We start from the raw sequence: 22,530 nt of genomic DNA on the forward strand, positions 1-22,530 counted from the left end.
GTTGGTACCTCCATGACATTCATGTGAATGAATACACAATGTGGGAGGAAAAGAAAAAAAAAAAAAAAAAGGAGAAAATGTTAATTTGAATCTGCAGTTAATAAAGATTGGGTGAGGCTTTAGTTAATACTCTGTTCGTTAAGAGGCTCATTTAGCCTATTTTCATACTGTTTTGGTGGTCGCATTCTGGAAGGACAGCAACTTAGCTAGCTAGTAGGAGTGATTGCCAAAATGGAGATTAACTGAATGCAGCGGAATATTGATGAAATGTCTTACTGGATCCTTGTCTTCACATGGGCAAATTTATTGTTCTGATTTACATCAGTGCAAACAAGTTTTAAAAAAAAGAAGCCCAACAAAGCAACATGACTAATCTATTGAAACAGTTCATTTTTAATACAGAGTACTGGCAGCAAACTACTTACTAATGAGGTTCAGCATGTGAATTGCTGTTGAAATGAATCCTTGAATAGTTTTGTGTAACGTGTTGAAGAAAATCACAATCTGTTTGTAACATATTTCAAAGCAGAAAGAGATTAAATTAATTTCACGTTATATTCCTTATGAAAGAGACCCTGGCTCTAATAAGCAGTTCCTACTGGGTTTTTTTGGGTTTTTTTTGGTTTTTTTTCTGGTAAGGGAAGACTTACCTAAAATAGAAATGGAATAAGCAACTGAAGTGAATATTCTACCAAGTACTGCAATAATAATATGGCTTCTTTCTCTTGAGAAATAGGTACTAAAACATTAACATTAAGGACTGCTGTTCTTTGGTGTAGGTCTGCTCTAATGTGTAGTTGAAGATAAATCAGCCACTGGTAATCCAGTCACAAATCATAATTTTCTGTGTATTTTCAGTATCAACTTTACTCATTTATAGTAATTTATTACCTAGTACTTACATTGTTATAACTTGTTTTCTGAATATGAATAAAAAAAACCAGTTCGGTTTTCTCTCTGGTCATGTTTCATCCTGGTACAACTTCCTGATTTAATATAAAAGTGTCTTGCAAGTTCAAAAGAACCCTTTGGGTTATATTTATGCCTGCAGAGTTTATGCTGGATGAGACAACTTTTGCCTGTGCTATGGTGGTGCAAGTCGTATAAAAGTCTGCAGAACAGCTCCTAGCTTGACTTGCAACCAGACTTGTAAAGTTGTCCTTTCAATTAACAGCTGAAGCATCAAAGTGCCTTTGGGAATTCCAGTAGGTGCCCACTGGCATCACTGAGCAAAGTTTCCTTTGAATATTGTGAAATGTATACGCCAACAAAATATATAATATTCCTGTGCTTTTTGTAGCTTTGTACAGTAGTCTGATGAACCGGGATAGTGTTAGCAGCGATGGAGCACATATACACATTAACAAAACACTTAAGTGCTCTGACAGTGAGAGGTGTGCCTCCAAGTCTGTTGCTTTGTAGAAGTCACTTTCATTTAAGTGTCCACATTTCTTGCACATGGATGAGCTGCCTCAGAAAAGATACACAAGAGCCAGCACACATGAGTGTGAACGTGCCTAAATCTTCCAGTTAAAAATTCATAAATTTTTGCTTTCATCTTTGACTTGGAGGAATTCATGTCAGTTATTTCTCTTATGGCAAGAGTTCTCTAAGCCACATGGTGGGGAAAAATGAAACTTTGGTCTGCTTGGGCAGCACAAGCCTGCCTCAGTCATGACTTTGGGCTATTCCTGGGTTATTCCTTGTCTTGGACAAAAAGTTACCCATGAGCCAGCAGTGTGTCTTTGTAGCCAAGAAGGCCAGTGGGATCCTGAGGTGCATTAGAAGGAACATGGCCAGTGGGTCAAGGGAGGTTGTCCTTATCCTCTCTCTGCCCTGGTGAGTCCATACCTGGAGTGCTGTGTCCAGGTCTGGGCTTCCCAGTTCAAGAGAGACAGGGAACTACTGGAGAGGGTCCAGCGGAGGGCTACAAAGATGATGAGGGGACAGGAGCATCTCCCTTATGAGGAAAGGCTGAAAGAGCTGGGCCTGTTTAGCCTGGAGAAGAGAAGATGGAGAGGGGATCTTATTAATGTCTACAGGTATCTTAAGGACGATTGTCAAGAGGATGGGGCCAGGCTCTTTTCAGTGGTGCCCAGCCACAGGACAAGGGGCAACGGGCACAAACTGTAACGTAGGAGGTTCCATCTGAATATGAGGAAGAACTTCTTTACTTTGAGGGTGACAGAGCACTGGAACAGGCTGTCCAGAGATGTTGTGGAGTCTCCTTCAGTGGAGACATTCAAAGCCTGCCTGGACACGACTCAGTGCAACCTGCTGTAGGTGAACCTGCTTTAGCAGCAGTGTTGGACTAGATGATCCCCAGAGGTCCCTTCCAACCCTGACCATTCTGTGATTCTGTGATTTGTCATTGCTCAAAGAGCTGTAGGTGCCATCTGTGCTGCCCTGACAGGGGCATGCTCTGATGCAAGTGCAAGGCCATTAACAGAGCAAGAAACCCAGCTCATGACCTAGCATCTAAAACAGAGGGGCTATGTTATCTATCTTTCTTTGTATGCAGTCCCCCAGCGACCCAGCTTTCCTCTGTTTAACAAAACCCAGCTGGTTTTATGCAGAAACCAATTAAAAATGCTAATACATTTTCTGTCCTTCACCACTGAAGGCTGAATGTGAGGTAACCCCACTCTAATTATTTGGTAACATCATGCTTTTTTTTCTTTCTTTCAATACTACTAATTGTGCACTGAAAACAAAACCTACTTGTAATTTTCTCTGGCTTTTGTAATTTGTTATTGGCTCTTATAGATTATTCAGTAAACTCAAATTGCTTTTTGTCTTAATTGGGTCTTGTCTGCATTCTGCCCTGGCCAATTTTCAGCCTATCACTTAAATTGCTCTGTGCCCTAATAAGATTGGCTAGTTGATACAAAGTAACATAACATTTATTTTACACCTCATAATCCCCTCAGCTTGTGTAGAAAAGTCATTTTACAATTAACATATTTTGCAGCTGATTCTAGTGACCACCGGTTTTCCAGAGTGTCTCACTAGCTGAAAATAACTAGGAGAAGACTGTCCAGTCAGACTCTTCCTTTAAACATTTATTTTTTTAGCCATCACTCATCTTATAGTAAACTTTTCTGAAATCGGTTTTTGAAATGTTAATACTTTTCTCAAGCTTGAACCGAACTTGTCTGGGTTACAGACTGGGTGGATTCTGTTGGCCTAGAAATGCCAGGTTGCTGGAGTTTAATGGTTCTGTTTACACAGTAGTCAAAAAACAAGTGTTCAAATACATCTTCAGCTCAAGCCTCTCCCACTCATGGGTCTGTGTTGCTGGTTTTTAATGCAGTTAAGTAAATTCATCTATTTTGCTCAAATTAAATGTTATATGATGGGTAATAGGCACTTGGGATAGTCCTTTTCAATGATAATAAATCTGATGATCCCTATTCTGAAAAGGACATAACCCCATTTCTAACTTCTCCCCATTCATAAGACACAGTAATGTGAAACTCAAAAGGGATATATCAAAGTTTGGTATGCGAGTATTGCTGGTTCCATTTAACTTGCATAAAAATTATCCAGAGAGAATTTGTGTGTCACACACGAGAGATCAGGTATTAGAACAGTAAAATTATTGTTTATTTGGCCTCAGATAGTCATCCCAGAAATCCTGTGAAAGATTTGGGGTTGGTTTTTGTTTTTGTTTTTGGTTTGGTTTGGGTTTTTTTTGCAAATGAAGTGAAACTATAGGTTTACTTCATTGCAAACGAAAGTTAAAAATTATATATTTATGGGAACAGAGGGAGCGTGAGGTCGGTTACACCTTGTTGGCTCCGGAGAGATGGCTTAGCTGTTCTGCTTGGCTACCTCCAGCCCAGCTCCATAAGCGCTGTGGGTGGAAGGGGCCAGTCTTAGACAGGCAATAGGATTCTGAAGTACAGAACAGATTAAGCCATGCTAATGCCTCCTTGGCAAGGGGGAAAACTTGCTACCTGGACCCCCTCCTGCGCTACCCAGACCCCCTCCTGTTCTTCTGTGTGTGAAGAGCCCCGTGCAGCAGTGTCTTGCTGTCCTTTGCAGCCAGCTGGGCTGCACACACCAGCAGCTAGCTCTTCAGAGTCAGCACACTGCAAATGTGTAAGGCAAAACCACAAAACAAAACCACACCAAAAAAAAGGGGGTTTGGGGGGACCCTACTGAAATTTTCTGTCGTTTCCTGCTTAGCAGCAATTCTGCTGTAACGAAGATAACCGGTGTCACATGTGGGTTTTGGTCCCCATTAGCTGGGACCAAGATGAGCCCTCACTGGTTCGTTCAGTTCAGTAGAAATCGGTGTGTGAAAACTGTCTTTTGCCAGCCGTGATTGTATGGTAATGGTCACGTATCTTTCCTCACATTCCCTTCCCTTGCTTACTTGTAGGTGTCATGTTCTCCCTTCTCACTTTTATTTCAGCTATTAAACTGTCAGAAAAAGCTAGTGCTTTCTTACAGCGTTGAAGCTGCATTTGGGGTTTTGTGTGAATGTGCTTTTGTGGGTTTGGTTTTTGTTGTGTTTTGTGTTTTTTTTTTTAGGCTGTTAAAAATTTCAACATGTATCTTTTGATTTCCATCCCAGTATCTTTTACTACAAATTAATGGTGGTTGCATGGCTGCATTCCTTAACAACCTTGTTAGGAAACATGAAAAAATGAAAATTTTACAATAATTACTTGTTCATGGAAACTGAGCTCTAATAGAAGAGTAAGAAATGTATATACAATTTATTTAGAAGTACTATCAGAACTGTATATTCATAACTAAGAAAATATACATCTTTAAATTGGTGTACTTAAGTACATCTTCCCCCTGTTTATATATCCCTACAATAATCAAATGAAATGCAGAAAATGTCATTATTAATGACCTGTAAGCAAGTACAAAGGCTATATTTGTATGGGCTAGAAATAGGATTGAAAAGGAGACCTAATTTTATAGTGCTGATACAGAAGAAACTCATATCCATTTCTCTTTGGCAGTACACCATCTCCATGTAGATTCATTATGAAGTTATTAAAACAATACTGTGTTATCAAACAACCTTAAAACTGAGGATATATGTAGGCTTTATTATTAGTACCAGCCACTTTGATAGATTATAAATGTCATATAGGATGTCATCGCTGTCCACAAAGCCAGCCATCCTATAAACCAGTGTAAAGCACCAGTGTTACATCTGTATGTTTTATAGGAATTTCATATGCAAGCTTAAATTAAGATAACTCGTCTTTCCATAATTAGTATGTAAAATATGGGAGAAACTGAAGTGCAACTGTAAGAGTAGAATTGCAAATATTATTTTAGATTTCTGTCACTATTCTGAGAAAAAAATATTTCATATCAATGTTCCTTTCCAGTCCCACCCCACCCCTTTCCATTTTTCATTCTAGGCCTGGGAGGAATAGCTATTTTTAAATTTATTTCTTGCATTATTGTGAATTTTGTGCAAATATGGATTAATCTTCCATACTATAGGAAAGCTGCACTAGCGCAGTGTGCAGAATTTTGAAGAGTACAGCTTTTTTCTGTGGGTGTTTTCCTCACCCTTTTATGCAAGTACTAGGCAAATACATTATAATTTTAATGCCCCGAACTGACAGAAGCATTGATTAGATGATGAGAAACAACAGGTCATATTTCTCCTCCAGTTCAAACTAATTATAAAACCTCATGTTATAACATACTGACGACGTGGTCCTCCCTGTGAGGGAGAAGAGATTGGATGCCATGTTGAATGGGTTGTTCCATGACCTTGACATTGCAAGAGGCTTCAGGATCCATGGGGAAAAGGTGGTTTTACCCCAGACGGCACTGGAGCTGTGGAGGGGATTTTTCCTAGCGTGTGTTTTCTACGTTCTCTTTTCAGACAGTGGTATTAAGGAGTTAAAGCCGGTGGTGTCATGCAGAACCTTCCCGTTGAGACTAAGATATGCAATGGCAATGCATCAGATGATGAATATTTGAATAGCTTAGGCTTCAGTTATATCTCAGCATTTCAAGTTTGCAAAGAAGCCAGCTGTTTTGACCAGACCTGCGTTTCTGCTCAGCCTGTTAGATCATGCAGCTACAGCACCTTGTTTCATACCTCGGACATGAACCAGGGTGACCTGTACCTATCTGGTATTTCAGTCCCAGATTTGGCTGCGCTGAGCTTAGAGGAGCCGCCGGGATCCAGCGAGTGATGAGGCAGATGCACAGCTTGCTCTGCCCCAGCCCGCTGGGCACCTGCCTGCGCCGGCTTCAGGCGCGGAGCGTTCCTGTTCATTTGCAGCTTTGCCCACTGCGTGTGTCTCTTCTATCACTTTGTCTGGTTTCCCTTCGTAACTGTTGGCCCTCTGGCCTCTAAGGAAGAATATTTCTAGGCTATCAATTCAATTGTTGTTCACTGATGGTAAGATAATTTCCTTCTAACAGGGATATAAACTGGTAAGTTTGACTAATTCTTATCTCTTACTCACTGTTCTCTACTTTTCAAGTGTGAATCTAGGTGTTTTGTGTATCATTTTACTGACAAAAATCAGCTTTAAAAAAAAACCAACACAGCAAAGCAGAAATCAGCAATGTGGGTAAACTAACAGCTGTCAGTGGTTTACTGTGGGATATATCATTACAAAGAAGTAGAACACTTACTCCCCTGCCCCCTCTTAGCAAATTTCAGCTCTGTTACCCATCTTTCTCGACCGTATAATACTTACTTGGTACATAATCAGTGTGGCTTTACTACTGAAGCGATGAAAAAAAATCTGCCCTATTTAATAGCTCATCTGTGGATATTAATTTTTTTGTACACTGAATGAAGAGGCACTCCCTTGCTGCTTATTCACATCATTCTTTATTTCTCATTTAATTGCTTCTGTCCACTGAGCCTCATAAAGGATTGAACAAAATTTAAATATCAATTGCATCTAAACTGTATGTAAAGTATTTGAATCAAAGCAAAAAAAAAATAATATTAATGTATAGAAATTAATACAAGCTACAAGATTTCTGGAGGGAATTTTTGTAAAGGATCTATTATTCTATTGAATATTACAGTACAGTTTTAGCTAATTATCCTCAGACATCTTCTTTATTATTTTCTCTGTTCAATGACAGGAAGCACAGTTGTGTGTGTGATGGTGTTAATTCTCCCTTTATTCCTGCGAATCTCAAGCCTCCAGACTTTCTTTGGCTTTCATCCATTTTTTTTGGTATTCTGGAACTTTTTCAGTGCAAGTTCTCAAATGAACGGTTCTACTTCAGCCCCCGAGGACTGCAACACAATACTGGACGTGGAGGCAGCAGAGGTCTGACAGATCCTGTTCTTTGATCTGCTGGAACTTCTATTGGCTTCTTATCCTTCCCCTGCCTGACAAACTACTGGGGGTACAGAGGAACAACTGAAACAGAGGTATGAAAGCAGGGATTTATAGTGCTCTAAATTCAAGCGCACAGAAGTACAGGGATACACCCTTTATTAAAGGTAGTGGTTGTACTAAAAAAGAAAAAAGAACGACTTTCAGCAAAATAAAATGAAAGGCTAAATAATTGATCAAGGGGAAACCTGTTAAACTGCTGGTGTGCTCAGTTACATTGCTGCAAACAACAGAGGTCTTTGAAAGCAGCTACAGGACTGCTTGCTTGTCTTGCTTGAGGTCTTGTGGTTGCACACCTTGTAGCATGTGAACTCTAATAAAATTGTTTTGTTCAATTGATTTTTTTACACTGTTATGTCTTGCTTTGCAAATAAATTAAACAGAAAGTAGCTGGGATTTTAAGAAGTGCACATCTCTCTGCAAGCAACTGGAGCAGAAAATCTTTGTGGTTATTGACCTGCTGAGACTAATGCAAATATTCAGTGGCTGTAATGTCTTCTGCCTTACTTCACCAAAACCTGAACACAACAGTCTTCAGGAGTTACTGCAGGAACTGCTCATTTTCCCAAGCCATTATTTTTGGGTAAGGTAGGGAGGCAGGGAGGAGAGAGGTGAAAGAGATGCCGCACTTGAGCAGAGTTCAGTCTGCCAACCATTTTCAAGCTTGTTTTCATTACAAAGCTTTGGGGAAAATCTGTTTTGTGTTTCAGAGCTGCTGTTACATTTATTTCGAGGCAAACCCATGCTGGAGCACTTTACCTGGGGTGGCATGCTGCTGGCAGCTGCTGTGTATCACTTCTGTACCTGCTTTTACGACTTCGTTGCAAACGTTGACTAGAACAATTTTGTAAACTGTTTCTTCAGGCCTAAACCCAGCTCTACTTTTCTCCATGCTCATCTTTTCTTTCTAAGGATATTACAGCTGAAACATATTCATTTGTCATCTCTACCGGCACGGTCGATGGTGAACATGTCCACTGGGTGTTTGTTTCCCAGATCCTGTTTTTAGGAGGTTTCTGCCTCCCAAAGCCCATGTGAAGCACAGGACAAATGCAGCTGAAGAGACTTGCTCTAGCTCTTGCCAGGGGCCTTGGACCCCAAGTCTGGTGAGCATTGGACCTCTCCCTGGGCATGAATCCTTATCCTGCCTATCCCTGGGTGCTGCTATCCAAAGCAAGCATACCCCTGTGGAGGTGTGTGGGGCGGTTTGGTGCATCTCACAGATGTGTGACCCTACAGTGCTGATGCCCCCAGGCACCAAAACTGTCCCTGTTTCAGCCCTGGTGCACATGGGGCCTGGGGGTGTGCTGGCCCCTTCAGCTGGCGCAGGACCACCAGCCCTGTCTCTGTGCCACCTCTGCTCCCACCTGGCGTGACTTCTGTGGGGTTTCTGCTCCCATCTGAACTCCTGCTCCTCTCCCCTCCTGTCAGCAGCCTTCTCTGGCTTCATCCCTCAGTGTGAAATAATTTTCTCTTAGGCCTTACCAGATGCTGGAAGCACAGGCTGCAGCTGGAAGCTTGACTCGGACCTTCTCGATGCCATGCCTGCACCCATACATCTTTCAGTGCCACCTCAAGATCTGTGTCTGCAAGGTCCAGGCTCTGGGCACTGGTTTGAAAGGGCCTGCAAGGCAGCACAGCTTCTGCTAGTGCTGTCAGATGTCAGAGAAAAGGTAAAAGATTTCCTCTACTACATGTTTGAATCCTGTGCACTGCATGAAAAGTATACGGGACATGGCTTTCTCTGTGCTTTTTGCAGTTGCAAGACATCTGGAGAAGGAGTTTTTGTACAGCTGGGGCTGGGTGGTCCTATACTGCGCGTAGAAATAATTTTTGTCTGCCCATGGTTGACCTGTATGCCCACAGGAGTGGCTCTTCCAAATTTTTATGATAAATCACGCATCTGATAGGGACTGTCCCAGACTAAAGATTGATGCCCCAGCACAGCAGCTCCCTATGTGCTATAAATTTACTGCTCCAACAGGTTGCAGACAGCCAACCTTTGGTTGCCCAGCTTGAAGTCATTCACCACAAGCTTTCTGGAACCTCAGATTCCAATTTGTGCCCAGAGCAAATCTGGATGTTTGGAAGCACGCGGTCCTGATGAGTCCTAGATAGGATTTCCCAAATTACTCCTACTTGGTATCAGACATGACACAGTATTTTCGTCAGGTGAAGGGACTATGAGGTGAATGGAAGAAGGGACAGAGGTGATATGGAAGGGACAGGACGTGTGGAAGAGCCAGATGATTTTGCACTCTCAACTGTATTTGTAATCAATTTCTATTTACTATATGTAATTTTATTCCCTTTGTTTCTGGATTTTTATCCCAGTTTCATATAATGCTTTCTGTTTACCTCAGCTCCCCTTGACCAGCTTTTGATCTCTTGGGCTAGCATTAGCCACACCTGGCAATGCAATCAGTTTAATGATGTTTAAGGATGATGAGTTCCTAGGAGGGGCCAGGAGACATGTGTTGCTCACAAACCCTTCTCCTCCCCGGGATGAACAGACCAGTTCTGAGTTCACACAGACGTGCAGGGGCAGAAAGCCCTCAGCCTGCTCGTACCCATTCCCAGCCCCCTGCACCGTATCAAAGTGTGACAAGTGAGAGGTTTCAGAAGTAACTGAAAGAAGGTGAGGCTAACACAATTAAATAGTGAGACAGAAAAAAATAATATCAAAGCCAGCCATTCATTCTGCTACTTGTAAATGGTTTCCTTTCATTTTCCCTTACAAAAACAAAAATCTCACTTCATTTTTTATTGTCTTGCCTGGCCTCATACGAAATCCACAGACACGGTGATAGTTCCTTGTTTCCTCCTGTCAAACAGAAGGTGACATACTGAACAATTAAGATTTTTTTATTCATAATAAGCTACAGCACCTAAAAGAAGAGAAAAAGACTCAATTTTAAAATAATCTGGAGAGTAAGAGGGCAGTCTGCTGCCTCATAGAAACCGGGTCTTAATTTGTAATAAAGTAGAAGCCTTTTCTTCCTGAGGACTATGAAGTAAATTTTACTACTTGTGGCTTTTGATTTTCAACATTAACACTTGCTGGGGGAGCCAATCTACTTTCTATTGTCCCAGCCCGAGATTATTGGTGGTTTATCATTAGCTAAGACATTTTTTTTTTTGATTTATTGGATTTATTGGAAATCCTGTCCCCAATGAATACAACCCTTTCTCAATGAAACCAGTCTCGGTAGCACCCCAGTTCAGACTGCCTGTGCCACATGTCACTCCAAAACCAATTACAACGCTGTCATTGAGAGACAGGCTGCATAACAAAACCGCACGTGTACTGGTAATCCTCTGCACCTCAGTATGCTTTGTAGGGCTGGCTGCTTCAAAAATGACCCACATATAACCTGAAAGGCCAATTTTACTTATCGTTCTCTTACTCAAAGTCTTCAACAGCTGAACACGGGTATAACAGTTTAAATGAAGGTAGGATATATGATATATAGGAAAAAATATTCCTGTGAACAGATTAGTCCAAAATATGTTTTTCAGCTCGGTTATGAACATTTGGAGATGGTTTTTCCTCTCAATTTGAGCATGAGAGAGGGAAAAATTACTAAACTTGAAGTAACCTTGTATGAATGGCAGATGAAATGCAAGCAAGATGTTGCAATAAATAAATAAATATACTGTTTGGGTTCTATAATTTTCCATTGCATTAATTTGTCTGAATATATTTAGATCTGTAATTTAGACTGCAAATTAAGGCTGTTTATGGCAACTGCTGTATGTTGATGGAAATATTGTTTGATGTGCTATATTTTAAACCCATGTCACTGACTTTTTAAAACTGCTTCAGAGTTAAATGGACAAAATTACTGTAACAAAATAATGTTTTACCATACAATTAAAGCACAAAAGATGGAAAGTTAAAGGTCTTGCATATTTTATGCATAAGATTTAATTTTTCTAAAAGCAATTTAACTGACCTGGAATTATTTTATGGAAAGACACTCTCTGATGTAGTCAGACCATCTTAGCCAAATCTTGCTTTCTCACCGTTTTCTCTTTAGTTTTTAATTCTGAATTTATTAATATGTGCACTAACCTAATGTTTGGCATTTTACTTTTTTAGAGCCTAATTCAACCATCCTGTAGTTACAGAATAAAAGCAGAGGTCTGAGGAAACTCTGTGGGAAACCTAAATTAATGTTCCTTTCCTAGGAGAACATAGATTTCCCTTCACAGCACCCATGGACCGCTTCTGAATGACAGCATCTTTTGCCTGTGCACCTGCATCTGAGTGACCTTCATTCTCCCAACAGCCCATTTTCTCATAAGTGACCCCAAAACTTTCACAAAATCTTTACTTCTTGGAGGGACCAGTGTTAGTTCCGGTTGTGCTATGTGGACAGCACATAAGTGAGTCAAGCTTTGCCAATCTCCTTGGTGTCCAAAGCAATAGTGGAAACCAATGATCACTTCCTACCAGAATATCCTACCTCAAGAGCTGTTGCTCAGCCTCAGAAGACACACACCTTCTGCCTGCCCCTGAAGATGAGTACTAGTGAGGAGGGAGCAGGGAGGCAGGTAGCAGGGATACTTGTTCCTACAGTTCTTGGTACTGGAAAACAACAGGCTCCAAATGTTGCCCACAGTGGCAAAGGGGTGTTTCTGGCAGGGAGGCTGGGATTGTCTTCAAAGTGAAGAGTAAGAGTGTGGATGTCTGAGGGCAGAGAAGGAAGCTTAGCACAGGTAGTGGGAGAAGAAAGCAAATAACAGAAATAATAAAATACTCAGAATGAAACTTCAGTAGTTGTAAAACTGAATGCTCTTTCTACAGTAACAAGTAAGGCTTTAGCATGCTTAAAAAGTTCATTTCACTGGGAGAGAAGAGTAGAATGGAGAAAATAAGTTTTCATTAAATACAGAAAGAGCTCATATCCTCTGTTTTCAACTCCTGACTCTGAAAGTGTGGTCAGAAGAAAATGAAAACCTGAATAACTACGTGAATGCTTCCTGAATCTGCATCTCCTCTTTCTAATTGAAAATCATGCATGGCAAAGCCCCTGGCTTTGAGTAGCCACTCATTCTGAGTATCTCTGCTCTTGATTGCCTCTTTTCATGTGCAATAAAAATAAATACATAAATAGGCAGGACTGCTAACTGGCATGTAGATCCACAAGCTGCAATAGCATGACCATTGCATTGTTTGTAAAGACACTGTTTGTAATTGTTATCCATTATAGTGAGCACTACAGTTTTTATGAAGAAGAAAATGCAGAACTGCTGTAAGCAATTAACAAATATACCACTTTCAGTATTTCCATCCAATTGAAGTTATTCCTCATCCTAAAGTTTTGCTCAAATTTTTTATAGTGAGAAGTCATGTATATATTTCCCCCCTTTTTTACATTAAAGGCACTTAAAAATTACTGGAACCTGTATAAAATGTGGTTTAATTGTAATGATATGGAGAACTTACATCAATGCTTTGACAATGCTTGGGAATGAAACATCATATCCTACCAGATTAAACTGTCAGATTCTGCCCACTACACTTAAAAGCAGCCAATTTTATACAATTCCTTCCATAAGCTGCATTTTAAAAGAAGTTGGAGCTCCTTTAAGCCATGATGTTCCAGTTGAAACATCATTCCAAACATTCAGTTTTGTTTAGATCTTCTTTCTAATCCCTAGATCTGTGTTTAGATCTTCCATCTAATTTCTAGGATGTGAGCAATTAATACTCACTTGTTTTTGTGTCAGATTGTTTTGTGACTTGGTAGTTCTTTTCCTGTTGTTTGTCACTGAGTCACATCCTCTCTAAGCCTTTGGTCTAATTACCAAACCAATTTTTTTCTGGTATGATAACCTGGGCTTCCCTAGTCATCCAAGCAGTTTCCTCTGTATCCACCCGATTTAGAAGTGGTGGTGCTGAGGACGCAAGTGTCCACACATTTAGGAGCTTCCATTTTGGATTTCATCTCGTCTCCTTCCATGAACTGAGAGCCCGTTAGCCGTCAGCACACTTTAAATGTGCCTCTGCAGTCTACCTTCGAGTTTCAGTTCTCCTGAATGAATCTGGTGCACATGCTCTATGACCACTCCGTGGTGTGAACCAAGGCAGTGTCTGCAGTGATTCACTTGAAACCACTCACCTGGTCCACACTGAAATATTGCTGCAGACAATCCCCAATAGAGCCACGAGAATTCCTTGAGGAACTGGGATTTATTCCAGTGTCCTTTTCCAAAACCCTTTCTTTTCATTCCGTATGGGATTTATTCCAGTGTCCTTTTCCAAAACCCTTTCTTTTCATTCCATATACTGAGGGGTACGTGTGATTATTGGTTGTCGCCCTCCACTGCTATCTGTTATAATGAGCATTACGGGTTTCTGTGGAGAGGAAACTGACACATCACTGTAGGCTGTTAGCAAATATGCCAGTTTCTACTACCCCAAACGTCTTGATATGATTTTTTTCTCATAGGATAATCCAGTTAAAAGAAAACCCATTTGTAACAGGAAATAATTTTAAACCCAAAGTATCAAAAGGAATGATCATTTATAGACGTCAAATAAATGTGCTTTTGAGTTTTTGTTTTAACAGTTTCTTTGCATTTTTTTGACTGTTCTAAAATGGCGTGACTTTACTAGGATCTAAATGTGTTGAAAGGCACATTAACCAAGAGAGGGGAAAAAAAGGAGCTATATATAGTTTTACTGTCCCTTTAGGGAACCGTTGCTTGAGCTTCATTAATATGCATTTTAGCACAATCTAATTTACTCATATGGCTGGCCCCAGGTGTTTGGAAAGGCAACCAGAGGAAAATCAGATCATACTAAAATTAGAGACAAGAAATATTGAATGCCTTCCCTTTTAGGTCCTTGAAAGGCACATATTAATTATAACTGGATGAATTTATGAAAACTAATACTATGAACAGCTCCAATAGTAATTATTTTTGAAAAATGATCTCTACCAATAAGCGTATTCTAATCAAAGTGCACAGAAAATGTTCTGTTAAAGAAAATATGAATGTACTGCTTCCTGAAAACATCACATTTTTAGTGCAATGTCCCCGTGACACCCTTCTGATGTATATTTATTAGCTGAAAACCACAATACAAAGCCTCATTTCATGTGTGCTGTTTCTTGAGCAGCTTCAAATGGGGAAGAGCATTAGGGTTTGATGGATTTGCCTCATCTTTCCAAGAAGAATGGATCTGTGCTGGCTTACAAAAAGCAGCATTGGGAAGGGAAAAGTAAGAAGGTGTGGGGAAAAAAGGTTAAAAACCTGTCTTTGTAAGGTTCAGATAAGTGCTCTGTGCTTTCACGAAGTCCATAGGAGGCTTTGGCAAGCCCCTGTTCACAGCTGGTCTCTGAACTGCTAACGGGATGTAGTGGTGCAATAAAGGGGCTTTATATATTAATTTCCTAAGTGTCGCCTTGATTTGCAGCAGGAAGCATAAGCAAAACAATGTCAAACACATTAGCCCTGAAGGTGTCTTTGGAGCAGCGCTCGGCTGTCTGCCCTTGCCTGGGTGCTCTGAACTCTTCAGCTGGGGAGGTGATTGCCTGGGGAAGAGACTATTTCAGAGTGAGTCTTCAGGGCTGAAACAGCCTGACTTACAACAGTAGCAGGCTACTGAGGGATGCATATGTTATGGAAACACTTAGTCATCTCTAATGAGATTCTAATCTGAAATATATGACCTTCCTATGACTCAAAAATAGTGAGACACCAGCGGAGAGGACGGTAGCCACACTGGAAGGAGTGTGGGGGCCCGTATGACCTGTGCTTGGAAGAAGTACTGACTAACATGGCTGCTCCACCTGGCCGTTCCCGCCCAGGAGACCATCTACAAGCTTTCGGAGGAGCTCAGCTTTCTCCAGGCTTCATGTGTCTCCCCACAGGATGCTCTGAAGAGTTTTAATCCTCTTGTTAGAAATTTGGTAAAAGATCCTGTTATTTCAGCTTGGATCCAAGTTTGCTTATTCCTAAAGAAGCAAAGTTAGTTCTGTTTCAGGCCAGGTGTGATTTCAGGAGACCACACTGAAGTGTACTCACATGCAAATCATCAGATGTTTGTCAGATAAACTGTTCATTACACCTCAGTGGAGCATTACAGACAAACATTACTTTGATGTGATAAGCAGGGTGACATTAAAGGGGAATACTGGAGTGCACTATTAAGATGGAGTTTAAAATGTACTTACAGAAAGGAATAGAGTCTCCACATAGGATGCCATTTAAGAATAGTCCATCTAAAGAACATTCCCCTAAAGCAAAACATCAAAGAGAGGATGGGAAATATGTTTTAGGCCACAGTTCTGGAAAGAAATCAAAGACATATGAATTTCATTAAATCACCAAGGAGTTTAAGAAGAAGTAGATTGAAAATGTACATGAAAAATATTGCAATGAATGAAAAGGGAAGGGGGGGGGGGAATCTGGTGACTGGAGAAAAGTAGAGAAAAGAAGATGACAAAAAAAGGATGATTCAGAAGTACCTTAGGATACTAAACAATGGTAAAACATACGTATGAGAAGATTTTGCTGCTATTTGACCACAAAACCAAACAAATATTATTCCCAGAACCAACCTGTACATAAATATGTTTCTTCAACCTTGACAAACCAATTATGGGACCTTTTATTAAAAAAAAAAAAGATATGTTTGAAGCCTTTTCCTCTCTGTACTCATTGTTTCTCCTAGATTGAGCCAATGAGCAAGTTTACAGGAATGAAAACATTGCCTTTAATTGTTTAACTACCTGTTAGCAAAAGTACACACTTTTGCAATACGTTGATAGATCACCCTCTTCTGAGTGTGTCAGTAACATTGCTACATCAGTAAGAATGACCATGGACCTCACTGAGAAATTTTGCTCTGCCCTGGTGCTCCTGCAGCCACCCACGCACAACTGCAACCCCTGGCTGCATGTGCTGGATGTGCCACAGCTCGTGGAGCAGAAAACCCAGCGGTGAAGCAGACTCAGGGAGGGAAGCCAGAGTCCCAGTGCTATCCTGCAGCATGCCCAGGGACCAGGCTCTCGACACAAGGGACTGAACAAAGCCAGAGCCTTGGTAAGTACCCTTGTACCCATTGCCTGCAAACCTACAGCGGGATCCTTCCCCTTGGGCAGCTGCTGTCGTGCCTCCGGCCAGGCTGCAGCTTGTGGCTGAGGGGGCAGCAAGGAAGAGGAAGAAGGGCTGCTGGGGTGAAGAGAGATGGGCTTGGGGCTAGAAAGAGTGGCTGGTGTGTACGGGTGTAGCATGACAAGGTTTAGTCCCAGGGAGAAAGAAGCATGTTTCAAGATACGGGCTTCCAGCATGCAGTAAGTAGAACAGCTGCAGTGTAACACCATCTCCATTTTATTTCCTGCTCAGTTCATCCTTTTCTCATTTCTCATACTTTCTTTATAGCACAGGTTCAAAAGCTTATTTTTCTGTTCTTGGAGCCAGTACTTTGTTTCACCTTCGCTGAAAGCAAGGAGTATTTTGTATGGCACATGCTCTAGCTAATGCTGCTGCAAGAATCCTCGGAGGTGGTGAGCGGGACCTCTGGCAGGGAGAGGAGCCAGACTCTTCTTCTGGCTGCACTCCTCAGCTGGATGCCGCTTCTTTACTGCCTCTTTGTTCAACACTGTCAGTTAAAATGCTGTGAATGCTGTAAGGAAATATATGAGAAATGTTAATGGTATCTATTCTACATAACTTTTTGATGAATAAAATCACAGGAGCACAAGGGTGTCATCCAAATGATGTTCTGTGTGTCTTCATTACAGTTAGCTATATGGTGCCACTGATATATGTGTTCCTGTACAAAAAATTAGATCCACTAATAAGTACTTTTACCCAAGAGTGTATTGACAACTAATGTCTCAGGGAGTTGTATACATAAAACTCCAGATGAATCGGACCATGAATCTATACTTACATTATCTTTTGATGACTGGTTAAGCGTATGTAATCCCGCACACTGTAGTTTTAGCTAAGGATGCACCATCAATGTATACTGTACTTAAAAATAAGGTTACTTAAGGAGGTCATGATGCAGACAATAAGCAATTATGGTTTCTGTTTGTTCAGACAGTCAAACTCAGGGAAAACTTGAGAGAGCTGTCTCTGAAATGCTCAGGGTAAATGCTGGTTTGTTGGTTTGTTTTTTTTGTTTGTTTTGTTTTGTTTGGTTTTTTTTAAAGAAGCAGAGCAGGAAGAAAAGGTGGGACAGGTAGGCTGTGGATACTTTTTATTACTTAGGCATGAAAAAGAGTTTGTGCCTGAATTATACCACATTTGAACCTGAGTTGTACACATTTACTGCTTGAGTAAGACGTTCTCTGTCCAGAGTTAACTGTGTATTTTGCTATATATAACTGCATGATTTTGTTGCAGAGCTGGGAAAAGAAAATTTGTTGGGTTCTTGACCTCACTGACCCTGAGGAACCTATGCAAATTTACATCTGTAAATAAACTATGCAATTATTATTAGCTAGTCATGCTTCATTTAAGTCTAAAATTCCCTGCTTGTCACATGCCAATATGCCGTGAATGAATATTACTGTGCTCAGTTTCAATACATCTTTGCAGAGAGAATCTCTGCCCTTGCCTTATTGTGGAGATGTTTGCAAGGTCAGTCTGAAAGCTCCTCAGGCACCTGAATACAAGCAACTACTTCATTTGGGCATGTGCAGAACCTATTTTCCGACGAACACCTATTGCAGTACAGAGCATGGATGGCTTTCCACCTCCGAGATTCACCCCTTACACGGGCACCGAGAATCCTAACACCTAGAAAAATAGAACTAAAAGTGAGAGCTGGAGGTCTTCTAAAACTATGCTAGCCCCAGGCTGGATGAATTTGCATGTGACCTGTTGCTCAATATTTCTGGTGATGGAGAATCTACTGTTTTCCCTGGTGAGCTGTTCTAGTGCACAATCACTCGCTGCAAGAAAATGTGTCTTACTATCTAGCCTAATCTTCCTTTCTTTCATTAAAGGCTACTGCTTCTTGTCTTATCACCACAAACATGGGTAACAGATCCTTACTTAGCAGCAGTCAGTCTTTGTGGCACGCAAGTTTCTCTGATCAAGACCCCCAACAACAACCCTAACACTTCCATAACCTTCCTTGCAAGTTCTGGATTTTAGCCCTTGCATCATTCTCATTGTTACTGCGTTTTCTCCATTTGGTTTACGTAGTTCATGGAGTGTGGTGCCAATGACTCAACGCTGCACAGAGTGGTTCGGTTTGATTGCTTGAGATAAAATCCAGAGGCTTTGCAGGCAGTATTGCTGCTTAATTAATTAGCTGACATGGTTGTACTTACACCTGACGTTTGGGATGACTGGCCCAGGGACAGGAAACTGATTTCTACCCATTCCCGAGCTTGTAGGTGTTTGGATCCACACTGTCCCTGTACAAGGAGAATGCTCTGGTTTTTAGCTGGTTTTGGTAGTGCTGCCTTCAGCTGTAGTTGATCCACTCCGCAGCTAGAAAAAGAAGATTTACTTGGGCAGAGGAAAAAACCTCAGGAGGGAGAAATGCAACTAAATGGTTATGACACTGGGATAGGAATGGCCTCCGGTGTTGATGAATTTTTATGGTTGGCAGCCCTCATTCTTTTGTATTATCATTGTCAATCTACCCTACGAAGTTACAGTACAGGGCAAACCTAAATAGGACAAAAAGCGTTGCAAGGGTTTACTCTCCTCTGTCAGACAGGGACAGGACTGATGTGTTCAGGTTTCATTTGCATTATTGATGTGTTCACGTTCCATTATTCTGATTCCACATCACCAGGGGCAGGCATGCCTCTGTTCCGTGGGAACTGCAATAGGTATGATTCATCTAGAAAAATAAAATTCCAGCATAAAAAGCCCATGCATAGGTAGTTACAGGGTAAAGACCAGAGCCTTAGTCATAATGAATTCACTAGGATCACATAACTGGAACTACCTTTCATCAGAAGAACAGCCTTGGAATAAGAAATCACTAAATAAAAATTTCCATTTGATGCAATGGAAAATTATGTCACATAAATTGTGTACATATATATAGGCAGGGACACGTGTGCATGTGAAAGAGAGACCTGAATACTAACCTGAATTAAAATGTTAAAAATAGTAGGATCCTGTTTAGCAGAGGTGACATAGGAGACCTCCTTAGTCTCCCAGTAATGCACACTATTCTTTGATAGCAGACTGCTCTACTTTGATCAACGGTACATCATCGTGCATTACAGGCCCTCATAGCTCGTTCTCCTTTCATTCCTCAGACATACTACTGCATCATTCTACCTTTTGGGCCAATCATGCTGCTTTTGCACATCATCCTTATGTGCTCAGCTAGGATGATTTATTCATGACAAGAGGAGAAATTGTACGTTCAGTGTGGGTATGGAGTGTGACTTACCACCACAGTGCCCTTGTGAAAACCCATGTTACTAATCTGTGTAATGTAACAAACAAAACACAGTTGATTTAGTAACAGGATAAACAGAAATATTTTCATCTTACTTTCAGCTAGTGAGTTGATGATGATTGCTTATGATGACTGCTTTTTCTTTAAAATATTAAAATTTCTTTCTCTTGATATTATAGCCATGATGGTATTGCTTGATGAAAGTGAGTTCAGATGTGCACAAGAAAGGACAAGTTGTAAGTGGAAAAAAAGTTGCAATGCAATCTTTATAAAGGAATGTAGTCATCGTTAAACTGACTTAATTATGTAAGATAATTTTGGTACCAATCAGTTTTCATAAAGCTGGGGGATCGAACTGTGATGGGTCTTCTGTCATCAGATTGCTACCACATTTACCAGGGTTTTGGACACACAGAGATGTCAAGCTCCACAGCTATGTGTCTAGGCAGCAGGTACTGAGGGATGATCTGGTGAGGACTGCAGCAGGTAGGCAGTGCTGTCTCCAATGGTAGGAAAAGAAAAGCCTTGAAAATAAGAATGAGTTAGTAGATGTTAAGGTCCCTTTATATAACAGGGTGTCCTTTTATATAACAGGGTGGTGTAAATTGCCCCAGGTAAGAAGAAAATCCAGGTTTAATTTTCCCAGCATGCCACTGACTTTGCATGTGAAATTGGGGAAAATCATTTGCCTGCTTTAGGCTTTGGCTATTTTTGGATTTGTGATGCAGCTGTTTGCCTCAGCAGCCTCACCTGGGACAAATCAAGACCATTTGTGAGGTGTTTATATAGTGGTGGGCTACATGAAAGCAAAATACGTTAACTAGAAATCTTATTTATTTTACAAAATACTTATTTAAATCAGCATTTTTTCTGCAGTCTTTTTTTCAATATAACACAGATTTAACAATAGTTTGTTTATTCAAATGAACTGGCAGATATATAACTAAAAGTAAGAAAAAGAGATCTTCTAACTCGAACAAAAACTTTAGCAGCATCTCCAGGGCCCAAATGAGCCGAGAATCTACCAGCCCGCCTCTAACCCATGTGTAGCTTCAGGAAGAAGAGGGAAGATGCTGTCCCGCAGCTGGGAAGGAGAAGATTGCCACCAGAGGGAGTTGTGGGAATACAGTACAAGTGGTTGTACTGGCACAGGAAAGGTCATTAGGTATCTCAACGGTAAGGCTCAAGGGTCAAAGTTTTTCTCTTTGGCCACAGCTGATTTTCTACCAATTCAACAGATGATGAAAAACATCTTAAAAGTTTTGCTTTTGCCCAAAAAGCGACCTGCCTGGCTACAACATCTGCTTGCTAAAAATGCTACCTTGATGCTTCATACGCAGCCTTCTTAATTTGTGCAAAGTATGTGCTTGCTCAATTAAACAAAATTGCTAAGTAAGCCACCCAAATTTTATGCTTGAAAATACAACTATGAGACTTAAAATCAAGGCATGCTTTAAATACCATGTACACTTTTGCTCAATTAGTATACAAATTGTGGTAATCTGAAATTTTCCTGCAACTGCTTTGGTGGTGATAAAGCCTGTTACATCTGATTGCTGTAATGGCTCTGCATTGCTGATAGCAGAATGAGCTAAGAGCATCATGCAACAAATGCTTTGGCTCTGGAGATGAGTAGAGGGTGGAAGAAATACAGTGTTGTTGTTACAGAACTGTTCTTTTGACTAGATCCAACATTTAAAGTGGTATGGGATCTATTCCAAATAATACTGAAGGCCTTTATATTGCCCATAAGGTTTAAAAGTTTCTTAAAACAAGCAAGAACAGAAGCTGATGTGGTCTGATGTTTCAGCAAGAAAACAAAGTCCTTTGGGTAACTCTGTCCATTTAGTGCCTTCTTTGGACTGATGTGTTACACTTTAACTCCTAGCACGTCTGGTATGTCCTTTAATATGGAAATGCATGTACACCCCTCTCTGAAGTAACAAACCTATTAAAATATAAAATAATACCCCTCCCTCTATTCACCTCTCATTAATTCCCATGGTTACATAGGGTTAAACACTGTATGTTAGAAATATGAAGAAACAGCAGACTGAAACAGAGCTCAAATAGCTGAGAAATAGCAATTTCAAGCCCTGAGGGTGCCCACAGATCCCCCTTAATGCTATATGGCAGGTAATAGGTGGTATTAGATTATTTTATATATATGATATAATAAATATCTATATTTGCCTCTGCTTGTCCCTGCCTCCTGCCTGTTCCCCCCTTCCTACTAATCCACTCACTGCCACTCCTCTGTAGCACTTACACAGTTTTTCTGCAGCCCTCTGCCAAACCAAAGTTCATTTTAAGGCTGGAGTACGTCACAGGAAAGGTGCTGCTGAGTTTTTATGTATTCTTCTTTTTCAGAAATGTAGGTGAATTCTTCATAAGCTTACAGATTTCCCACTTCTCAGTAATTGTGACATTTTTCATTCTACAGACCACACATCTTTACAATCTTTGTAATTTCCATCATCCTTTTCCCTTGAACTTACAATGGATTTGCAGTATAGAACTTGCAAAACTCAAACCAAACCATGAGGATCTTGCTTTCTATTTTCCTATCTATACTTAGCAGCATGGAGCTCCTCTGGCAGTAACTTTTTACTTTAAATTATGGTACATACAGAATGCCACCTGTTCATAAACCCAAATATATGAAGCAAAAAATATTTAGAACATATTTATTTTTACAACCTTCATACTTGCAGGAAAATGAAAAAAAAAAATTTAAAAGGTAAAATTTAAATAAAACATATAATTTGGCTC

The 22,530-nt window shown here is 40.5% G+C and overlaps 1 protein-coding gene across 1 annotated transcript in view; it reads right to left on the bottom strand.

Annotated features, from left to right (window-relative positions):
* Window positions 1–619: 619 nt before the first annotated feature.
* The window catches only part of GPR85 (G protein-coupled receptor 85), a 90,006-nt gene continuing 68,095 nt past the window's right edge, over window positions 620–22,530 (bottom strand). The window contains exon 2 of the transcript XR_013928718.1: window positions 620–17,001. The gene's annotated coding sequence lies outside the window, so the exon portion shown is untranslated. The remainder of the gene's footprint in view (window positions 17,002–22,530) is intronic.

The sequence above is a fragment of the Falco punctatus genome (genome assembly GCF_963210335.1).
Source record: "Falco punctatus genome assembly, chromosome: 6".
In the NCBI taxonomy this organism is placed as follows: domain Eukaryota; kingdom Metazoa; phylum Chordata; class Aves; order Falconiformes; family Falconidae; genus Falco; species Falco punctatus.